At 38.1% G+C, this 11180-nt stretch overlaps 1 pseudogene; it reads right to left on the bottom strand.

Annotated features, from left to right (window-relative positions):
- Nucleotides 1–9852: 9852 nt before the first annotated feature.
- LOC121482755 lies at nt 9853–10755 on the bottom strand (annotated as a pseudogene).
- Nucleotides 10756–11180: the final 425 nt, after the last annotated feature.

Below are 11180 nucleotides of genomic sequence, written 5' to 3'. Positions count from 1 at the left end.
GTTATATAGTTTTAGGGTATAGATCCTTTACCTCTTAGGTTAGGTTTATTCCTAGGTATCTTATGCTTTGGGGTGCAATTGTAAATGGGATTGACTCCTTAATTTCTCTTTCTTCAGTCTCAATGTTAGTGTATAGAAATGCCACTGATTTCTGGGCATTGATTTTGCATCCTGCCATGCTACCAAATTGCTGTATGAGTTCTAGCAATCTTGGGGTGGAGTCTTTTGGGTTCTCTTTGTACAATATCATGTCATCAGCGAAGAGGGAGAGTTTGACTTCTTCATTGCCAATTCGGATGCCTTTAATGTCTTTTTGTTGTCTGATTGCTGAGGCTAGGACTTCCAGTACTATGTTGAAGCAGTGGTGAGAGTGGACATCCCTGTCTTGTTCCTGATCTTAGGGGAAAGGATCCAAGTGCTTCCCCATTGAGAATGATATTTGCTGTGGGCTTTTCGTAGATGGCTTTTAAGATGCTGAGAAATGTTCCCTCTATCCCTACACTCTGAAGAGTTTTGATCAGGAATGGATGCTGTATTTTGTCAAATGCTTTCTCTGCATCTAATGACAGGATCATTTGGTTCTTGGTTTTCTCTTGCTGATATGATGAATCACATTGATTGTTTTACCAGTGTTGAACCAGCCTTGTGTCCCAGGGATAAATCCTACTTAGTCATGGTGAATAATTTTCTTAGTGTATTGTTGGATCCTATTGGCTAGTATCTTGTTGAGAATTTTTGCATCCATGTTCATCAGGGATATTGGTCTGTAATTCTCCGTTTTCATGGGGTCTTTGTCTGGTTTCAGAATTAAGGTGATGCTGGCCTCATAGAATGAATTTGGAAGTACTCCATCTATTTCTAACTTTCCAATCAGCTTTAGTAGAATAGGTATGGTTTCTTCTTTAAACGTTTGATAGAATTACCCTGGGAAGCCATCTGGCCCTGCACTTTCTTGTCCTGGGAGGTTTTTAATGACTGCTTCAATTTCCTCCCTGGTTATTGGCCTGTTCAGGTTTTCTATTTCTTCCTGTTCCAGTTTTGGTAGTTTGTGGCTTTCCAGGAATGCGTCCATTTCTTCTAGATTGCCTAATTTATTGGTGTATAACTGTTCATAATATGTTTTTAAAATCGTTTGTATTTCCTTGGTGTTGGTATGATCTTTCTCATTCATGATTTTATTAATTTGAGTCTTCTCTCTCTTCTTTTTAATAAGGCTGGCTAATGGTTTACCTCTCTTATTAATTCTTTCAAAGAACCAAATCCTGGTTCTGTTGATCTGTTCCACAGTTCTTCTGGTCTCGATTTCATTGAGTTCTGCTCCAATCCTTATTAACTCTCTTCTTATGCTGGGTGTAGGATCTATTTGCTGTTTTAACTCTAGCTCCTTTAGGTGTAAGGTTACTTTTTGTATTTGAGTTCTTTCCAGTTTTTGAATGGATGCGAGTATTGCCATGTATTTCCCCCTTAGGACTGCTTTTGCTGCATCCCAAAGATTTTGAACGGTTGTATCCTCATTCTCATTAGTTTCCATGAATCTTTTTAATTCTTCCTTAATTTCCTGGTTGACCCTTTCATCTGTTAGCAGGAGGGCCTTAACCTCCACGTGTTTGAGGTCCTTGCAAACTTCTTGTTGTGATTTAGTTCTAATTTCAAGGCATTATGGTCTGAGAATATGCAGGGGATGATCCAAATCTTTTGGTATCGTTTGAGACCCGATTTGTGACCCAGTATGTGGTCTATTTTGGAGAAAGTTCCATGTGCACTTGAGAAGAATGTGTATTCAGTTGAGTTTGGATGTAAAGATCTGTAGATATCTGTGAAATCCATCTGGTCCAGTGTATCATTTAAAGCTCTCGTTTCTTTGGAGATGTTGTGCTTAATAGACCTGTCGAGTATAGAAAGAGCTAGATTGAAGTCACCAAGTATAAGTGTATTATTATCTAAGTATTTCTTCAGTTTGGTTATTGATTGATTGATATATTTGGCAGCTCCCATATTCGGGGCATATATATTGAGGATTGTTAAGTCGTCTTGTTGGATAGATCCTTTAAGTATGAGATAGTGTCCCTCTTCATCTCTCACTACAGTCTTCAGGGTAAATTTTAGTTTATCTGATATAAGGATGGCTACCCCTGCTTTCTTTTGAGGACCATTTGAATGGTAAATGGTTCTCCAACCTTTTATTTTCAGACTGTAGGTGTCCTTCTGTGTAAAATGAGTCTCTTGTAGACAGTAAATAGATGGGTCCTACTTTTTTATCCAGTCTGACACCCTGTGCCTTTTGACGGGGTCATTAAGCCCGTTCACATTCAGAGTTACTATTGAAAGATATGAGTTTAGTGTTATCATGATATCTATTTAGTCCTTGTTCTTGTGGAATTTTCCACTGGACTTCTTCTTAAAGGAGCATTTTAAGAGTCCCCCTTAAAATTTCTTGCAGAGCTGGTTTGGAGGTCACATATTCTTTCAGTTCCTGCCTGTCTTGGAAGCTCTTTCTCTCTCCTTCCATTCTGAATGAGAGCCTTGCTCTATAAAGTATTCTTGGTTGCATGTTCTTCTCATTTAGGACCCTGAATATATCCTGCCAGGCCTTTCTGACCTGCCAGGTCTCTGTGGAGAGGTCTGCTGTTACCCTAATACTCCTCCCCATAAAAGTCAGGGATTTCTTGTCTCTTGCTGCTTTAAGGATCTTCTCTTTATCTTTGGAATTTTCAAGCTTAACTATTAAATGTTGAGGTGTTGAACAGTTTTTATTGATTTTGGGGGGGGGGGATCTATTTCCTGGATCTGAATGCCTCTTTCCCTTCCCAGATTAGGAAAGTTTTCAGCTATGATTTGTTCAAATACATATTCTGGACCTCTGTCCCTTTTGGCACCCTCGGAGCCCCAATTAAACATAGGTTTTTCTTCCTCAGGCTGTCGTTTATTTCCCTTAATCTATCTTCACGGTCTTTTAATTGTTTGTGTCTTTTTTCCTCAGTTTCCCTCTTTGCCATCATCTTGTCTTCTATGTCACTCACTCGTTCTTCCACCTCGTTAACCCTAGTCGTTAGTACTTCTAGTTTGGATTGCATCTCATTCAATTGATTTTTCTGCCTGATTATCTCTAAATTCTGCAGTCATGAAGTCTCTTGAGTCCTTTATGCTTTTTGTAGAGCCACCAGTATCTGTATAATAGTGCTTCTGAATTGGCTTTCTGACATTGAATTGTAATCCAGATTTTGTAACTCTGTGGAGAGAGGAGTGTTTCTGATTCTTTTGCGGTGAGGTTTTCCTTCTAGTCATTTTGCTCAGTGTAGAGTGGCCAAAAGCAAGTTGTATTGGGAAAGGAGAAAAAGAGAGGAGAAGAAGAAGGAAAGAAAAGAGAAAAAGAAAAAAGAAAAAAGGAAGAAAAAAAGAGAAGAAAAAGAGAAAGAAAAAGAAAGAAAGGGAAAAAAGGGTGGGGGAAGGAAACAAATCAAAAATCAAAAAAAAAAAAAAAAAAGGAAAAAAAAAAAAACCCACCAGGGAGTATCTTCTGATTCTGTATACTTTAAGTCCCTTGACTTCCCCTGGAACTTGTCCGTCTAGTTAGTCTTCTGGGGGAGGGGCCTGTTGTGCTGATTTTCAGGTGTTAGCACTTGGGGGAGCTGCTCTGCCCCCTGCCTGGTGCAGGGCTCAGTGGGGGTTGTTTACCTCGTGAGGCCACAGGAGGAACAACCACAGTAGCTATGGGAGCTCTGGAGCCCTGGATTCAGCTCCTGCAGTAACTCCAGAGCTCTCCATCTTGCAGGGCCTGGAGGCTCCCAGGGCGGGGCCGCTGATCTGCTCAGCTCGGGGCAGGAGCGTCCTTGCTGTCCTGGGCCCTCCCGGCCTCTGCCTGTCCCGGGGGGAGGCCGGATCCTGGGCTGTGTCCTCGGCGCCTAGTGCTCCCCGGCCTGTACTGTTGGATTCGCGCTCCTGGCCGCACAGCCCCCTGCAGTTCCCCCGCCCAAGCCCCTCCGAGCTGCTCCCGGAGCCCCGCAGCCCCCTCCGCGGAGCCGCCGCCCGAGCCCCTCCGAGCTGCTCCGGGTCCCGCCGTGCGCGCTGCAGCCCTTAGGGAGTTCGGCGCACTCTCCCCGGGGCGCAGTCCCTCTGTTACTGTCCCAGGGAGCCTGAGGGCATCCCCGCCCTCCTGGGGTCGTGCTCCAACTCCCTGCAAGCCCCTTTCCAACCGGGAAGGTTGGTGCAGCTCCTGCTTCTCCGGGACGGGGCTCTCCTGTCCTGGGGACACTGGCCCCGGCCTCAGCCCGGCTCCTCGCGGGGCCCCTCCCCCTTGGAGGCCTTTTGTTTCTTTATTTCTTTTTTCCCGTCTTCCTACCTGATAGAAGCGAGAACTCTTCTCCCTGTAGCATTCCAGCTGTTCTCTCTTTAAATCTCCGGCAAAATTCATAGATTTTCAGGATAATTTGAAGGTTTTTTAGGTATTTGGTGGGGACAGTTGATTTGGAGACCCTACTCTCCCGCCATCTTGCCCCTCCTGGGGATCAGTTTTTTTAATTTGCCTTTCTTGTTCATTTGTTTTGTTTCTTAAATTGAACACGTGAGTAAAATGATATGGTATTTTTCTTTGAATTATTGTACAGACTATTATAACCTCTAGGTCTGTCCATCTTGCTGCAGGTGGCAAGATTTCATTCTTTTTAATTGTGATGTAATATTCCATTGTATGTGTGTGTGTGTGTGTCTGTGTGTATGAACACACACAAACCACAACTTCTTTTATTTAAAGTTTTTGTTTAAATTTCAGTCAGTTAACATACAGTGTAGTCTTAGTTTCAGATATACAAAAGAGTGATTCAACATTTGCATACAACACCTGGTGCTCATCACAAGTACACTCCTTAATCCTCGTCCTGTATTTCACCCATACCCCCACCCACCTGTCCTCTAGAAACCATCCATTTGTTCTCTATAGTTAAGAGTCTGTTTCTTTGTTTGCCTCTCTTTTTTCCACTTTGCTTTTTGTTTTGTTTCTTAAATTCCATATATGAGTGACTTCATATGGTATTTATCTTTCTCTGAATTATTTCCCTTAGCATAATATTCTCTAGTTCCATTCATTTCCTAGTGAAGGGCAAGATTTCATTTTTTTTTTTTAACTTGGTCTATGGTTTTTATTCTTTTTTTTTTTAATTAATTTTTATTGGTGTTCAATTTACCAACATACAGAAAAACACCCAGTGCTCATGCCATCAAGTGTCCACCTCAGTGCCCATCACCCCTTCCCCTCCAACACCCGCCCTCCTCCCCTTCCACCACCCCTAGTTCGTTTCCCCGAGTTAGGAGTCTTTATGTTCTGTCTCCCTTCCTGATATTTCCCAACATTTCTTCTCCCTTCCTTTATGTTCCCTTTCACCATTATTCATATTCCCCAAATGAATGAGAACATACACTGTTTGTCCCTCTCCGATTGACTTATTTCATTCATTTTTAATGGGTAATATTCCATTGTGTATATGTAAATACCATTTCTTCTTTAACAATTCATCAGCTTATGGGCAAATAATTGACTGCTACCATAATTTAGCTATTATAGATAATGTTACTTTAAGCATTGGAGTGCATGTATTCCTTTGGATTAGCAGTTTTGTATTCTTTGGGTAAATACCTAGGAGGGCAATTGTCAGATGGTAGGATACTCATATTTTTAACTGTGAGAAACCTCCATACTGTTTTCCAGAATGGCTGTAGCAGTTTACATTCCCACCAATAGTGCAAGAGGATTCCCCTTTCTCCACATCTTTGCCAGTGTCTGTTCCTTGTATTGTTGAATTTAGCCATTCTGACAGGTGTGAGCTAATATCTTGCTGTCATTTTGATTTGCATTTTCCTGATGATCAGTGATGTTGAACATCTTTTCATATGTCTGTTGGCCATCTGTATGTCTCTTTGGAAAAACGTCTACTTATTGTTCTGCTAATTTTAATTTGATTATTCTTTTGCAGGGGAGTTGAGTTTTATAAGTTCTTTGTATATTTGTATATTGTATTTTAATCATTTGCTTAAAAAAACCCAGTGCTCATTACTTCAAGAGACCTCCTTAATGTCCATTACTCAGTTACTCCATCCCCCCACCCACCTTCCCTCCAACAATCTTCAGTTTGTTTCCCATAGCTAAGAGTCTTTTATGATTTGCCTCCGTCTTTTCAACTTATTTTATTTCCCCTCCCTTCCCTTATGTTCATCTTTTTTATTTCTTAAATTCCAAATATGGGTGAAATTATGTGGTATTGTCTTTCTCTTACTACCTTACTTAATTCAGCATAATACCCTCTAGTTCCATCCATGTCATTGGAAATGGCAAGATTTCATTCAAAGATGCTTAGAAGTATTTCATTGGTTACAGGACTCACACTTAGGTCTGTAATCCATTTTGAATTCATTTTTGTGTAGAGCATAAGAAAGTGGTCCAGTTTCATTGTTTTGTATGTTTATCTCCATTTTCTCCGATGCCATTTGTTGAAGAGACAGTCTTTTTCCCATTGGATATTCCTTCCTACTTTGTCAAATATTAATTGACCGTGTAGTTGTGTGTTCATTCCTGGGTTTCTTATTTTGTTTCATTAATCTATGGGTTCCTTTTAGTGCCAGTGCTATATTATTTTGATTACTACAGTTTTGTTAATATAATTTGAAATCCAGAATTGTGATGCCTCCAGCTTTTCTTTTCTTTTCCAGGGTTGCTTTGGCTAGTCAGAGTTTTTTATGATTCCATAACATTTTAGGATTGTTTTTTATAGCTCTGTGAACAATGCTGTTGATATTTTTACAGGGATTGCATTAAATGTGTATATTGCTTAGGGTAGTATAGATATTTTAATAATATTTTTTCTTCTAGTGCATGAGCATGCAATGTTTTTCCATTTGTTTGTGTCATCTTCAATTTATTTCATCAGTGTTTTATAGTTTTCAGGGTAAAAGTGTTTGACCTCTTTGATTAGGTTTATTCCTAGGTGTCTTACTGTTTTTGGTGCAGTTGTAAATGGGATTGATTCCTTAATCTCTCTTCTGCCACTGCATTTTCAGTGCAATAGATTTCTGTATGCTGATTTTGTATCCTGTGAATTTACTGAATTCGTGTATCAGTTCTAGCACTTTTTTGGTGGTGTCTTTCAGTTTTTATATAGAATAACATGTAATATGCAAATAGTGAAATTTTGACTTCTTTCTTATCAATGGAGATGTCTTTTACTTCTTTTCCTTGTCTGAATGTTATGGCTAGTACTTCCAGTACTGTGTTAAATAACAGTAGTGAGAGTGGAAATGTCTGTAGTGTTCCTGACTATAGAATTAAAGCTCTCATTTTTTTCCACTGAAGATATTAGCTGTGGGGTTTTCATAAATGATCTTTGTTATTTTGATGTATGTTCCCTCGGAAATTACTTTATTGAAGGTTTTGATCATGAATGGATGTTGTACATTGTCAAGTGGTTTTTCTGTGCCTGTTAAATGATCATCATATGGTTCTTAGCCTTTTTCTTACTCAGGTGATGTATCACTGATTGATTTGTGAATATTGAACTACCCTTGCAACCCATGAATAAATAAATCCTTATCTTGGTGAATGATTTTTTTAATATATTGTTGGATTTTATTTGCTCAAATTCATTGAGAATTTTTGTATTCATGTTCATTAGGGATATTGGCCTGTAGTTCTCTTTTTAAATGGTGTCTTTATCTAGTTTTGTTGTGAGGATAATGCTGGCCTCATAGAATGTATTTAGAGGTTTAACTTCCTTTTCTGTTTTTTGGAATAGTTTGAGAAGAATATATATTAGGTCTTCCTTAAAAGTTTTGTTGAATTCTCTTGGGAAACCATTTGGCCCCAGACTTCTTTTTGTTGGAGTTTTTTTGATTATTGGTTAAATTTCTTCACAGGTTATTCATCTGTTCAAATTTTCTATCTCCTCTAGTTTCAGTGTTGATAGTTTATATATTTATAGGAATTCATCCCTTTCTTCCACATTGTTTGACTTGTTGGCATATAGTTTTCCATAATATTCTGTTATAATTGTATTTCTTTTGTATTGGTTGATATTTTCCCCCTTATTTGTGATTTTATTTATTTGGGTACTTTTTTCTTTTTGATAAGTCTGGCTATGGGTTTATGAGTTTTATTAATTTTGTCAGTGAACCAGATCATGGTTTCATTGATCTGTTCTATTATTTTCTTAGGCTCTACATCATTTATTTCTGTTCTGATCTTTTTTATTCCTTTCTTATTCTAGCTTAAGGCTTTGTTTTTCTTTTTCTAGCCTCTTTAGGTGTAAGGTTGGCTTATTTATTTGAGATTTTTCTTGCTTCTAGAGGTAGGCCTGCATTGCTATATACTTCTCTCTTTTTTATTTTTTAAAAAATTTTATTTATTTATTCATGAGAGACACACAGAGAGGGAGAAGGCAGAAACACAGGCAGAGGGAGAAGCAGGCTCCATGCAGGGAGCCTGACATGGGACTCGATCCCCGGTCTCCAGGATCATACCCTGGGCTGAAGGTGGCGCTACGCCGCTGAGGCACTGGAGCTGCCCTATACTTCTCTCTTATGACCACCTTTGCTGCATCCACAAGATTTTGGACTATTGTTTCATTTTCATTTGTTTCCATGTATTTTTTATTTGTTCTTTGATTTCCTTGTTGACACATTCATCACTTAGTAGCATGCGTTTAGCCTCTGTGTATTTGTGTTCTTTCCAGACTTTTTTCGTGTGGTTGACTTCTAGTTTCAAAGCATTGTGGTCAGAGAAGTTTCCTGGTATGATTTCAGTCTTTTTGTATTTGCTGAGGCATGTTTTGTTCTCCAGAGTAGGGAGAACAAATATGAGAATACCCCATTTGCACATGAAAAGAATTTGTATTCTGATGCTTTATGATGGAATGTTCTGAATATCCCTGTTAAGTCCATCTGATCCAGTGTGTCATTCAAAGCCATTGTTTCCTTGTTTATTTTCTGTTTAGATGAACTGTCCATTGATGTCAGTGGGGTGATATGGTTCCCTAATATTATAGTACTATTACGAATTAGTTCCTTTATCCTTGTTATTGTTTTTATATTTGGGTCCTCCCATGTGGAGTGCACAATTATTCACAACTGTTAGGTATTTTTATTGGATTGTCCCTTTATTATGGTGCAATGCCCTTCTTTGTCTCTGTTACAATCCTGGGTTTAACATCTAGTTTGTCTAATATTAGTGTTGCCACTCTGGCTTTCTTTTGCTATCTATTTGTCTGATAAATATTTATCCATCCCTTCTCTTTTAATTTGAGGGGTCTTTAGATCTAAAATGAGTCTCTTGTATACAGTATATATGTGGGTCATTTTTTTCATCTTTTTTTACACCCTGTCTTGATTAAATCATTTAGTCTATGCACATTCAAAGTTATTATTGATAGATACGTATTGAGTACCATCTCGTTACCTGTTTTGCTATTGTTTCTGGAGATTATTCTGATCCTTTCTTGTCCTTGTCACTTTGGTCCTCTCCTTTGCACTCAAAGAGTTCCACTAATATTTCTTGTAAGGATTGTTTGGTGGTCACAAACTCTTTTAGGTTTTGTTTGTCTAGGAAACTATCTGTCCTTCTATTCTGAATGATAGCCTTACTGGAAAGAGTATTCTTGACTGCAGGTTTGTTCCACTTATCACTTTGAATATATCATGCCACTTGCCTCTGGCTTGCAAAGTTTCTTTTGAGAAATCTCCAGTCAGATCTATGGAATTTTCCTTGCAGGGTAGGGAGTTCTTTTGTGTTGCTTCTTTTTTTTTAAACAAAGCACAATTATAGGTTTATTTATTTTTTAGCAAAATAAAATGACATAAGTAACTAGTTAAAAACTAATGGGTAAGTTTTCTTGTCTCTCCAGAGCATTTGGCATAGCTTATCAACTGGTACACAAAAGAGTAGAAAAATAAGAGATTATCATATTGTCCTTGGTATTTCTCTTTTAATATGTCAGTATGGTAGTCTACCAGAAAAGAGTAAATGGATTCAGTTGTGGAAAGGAAGGTATCTGGCTTTCTTTTTTGATGATGCCAAAAGCAAGTTTTTCTTGTTTTCAACTCAATTTGTAACAATCCTTGAAAACTCTCATCAGTGAATATTTTGTTTGTTTGGTTCCAGGTGCTATCTATAAATATAATTTTTTTCAATGTTGTGTATTGGCACTTGTTTTCATTCAAATCCTGTTCTTCAGTTTTCTTGCATTTAATGGATGGCTTGTCAGGGTCATCATTTTTTACTTTAATATTTTGAATCTTTTCTCTTTTTTTGCAGATGAAAATAAATATCTTTTATTGAGACAGACTTAGGTCCAGGAAACACAAGTGCAACCTCATGGGCCTTTTCTTAATATTCTGGAATACAAGAATATATGTAAATATTTAAAAATTCAGGTGCTAATAGTTTTGCATGTATAGCAGTACTTTTGCCATCTGTTTAATTTGAATGTTTAATGATATTAATCTTCAGTGGAAGCTTCACAACTGGCATCTGTTCAATAGGTACATTTTCAACTGGGACATAATATGTATGGCAATAGAACATTTCTGAACCACCACACTTGAGACATTTTGATCTTTCACTTTGCTGAACTTTTTGAAGAACTTCTTGAGATGCTAAGCATAAGTTTTGAAGAGGATCTTCTGCAGCTATGGGGTAGTTTGTGAGTGTTATGTTTCCACAAATTTTGAATTATTTTCTTCCTTTTCTTTGAGAAATATAGGTGGATTAAGAGACATTTTTAATTGAATCCAAAGTTTAACATCTATTTCTAAAACATAAATCACAGGTGCACTGCATTGCCTGCGGGTCCTGGCACAGTTCCATGCATCTTCAGCTCTGTCAGAGCCCGAGGTGCACACGTGTAAGACTTGTGTTTGCTTCTTTTAAGAATTTTTCTTTATCATTGTATAGTTCAAATTTAATTATAATATATCTTGGTGTGGGCCTGCTTTTGTTGATTTTGATGGGAATTCTCTGTGCCTCTCGTATCTGGATGTCTCTTTCCCTCCCCAGATTAGGAAATTTTTCAGCTATTATTTCTTCAAATAAATTTTCTGCCCCCTTTTCTCTCTCCTTCCTCTTCTGGGACTCTTATTATGTGAATGTCATTATTACATTTGATAGAGTCACTGAGTTCCCTATATATATGTTTGTGTTGCAT

The sequence above is a fragment of the Vulpes lagopus genome, chromosome X (genome assembly GCF_018345385.1).
Source record: "Vulpes lagopus strain Blue_001 chromosome X, ASM1834538v1, whole genome shotgun sequence".
Classification (NCBI taxonomy): Eukaryota; Metazoa; Chordata; class Mammalia; order Carnivora; family Canidae; genus Vulpes; species Vulpes lagopus.
This window is presented reverse-complemented; position numbering and strand designations above follow the sequence as displayed.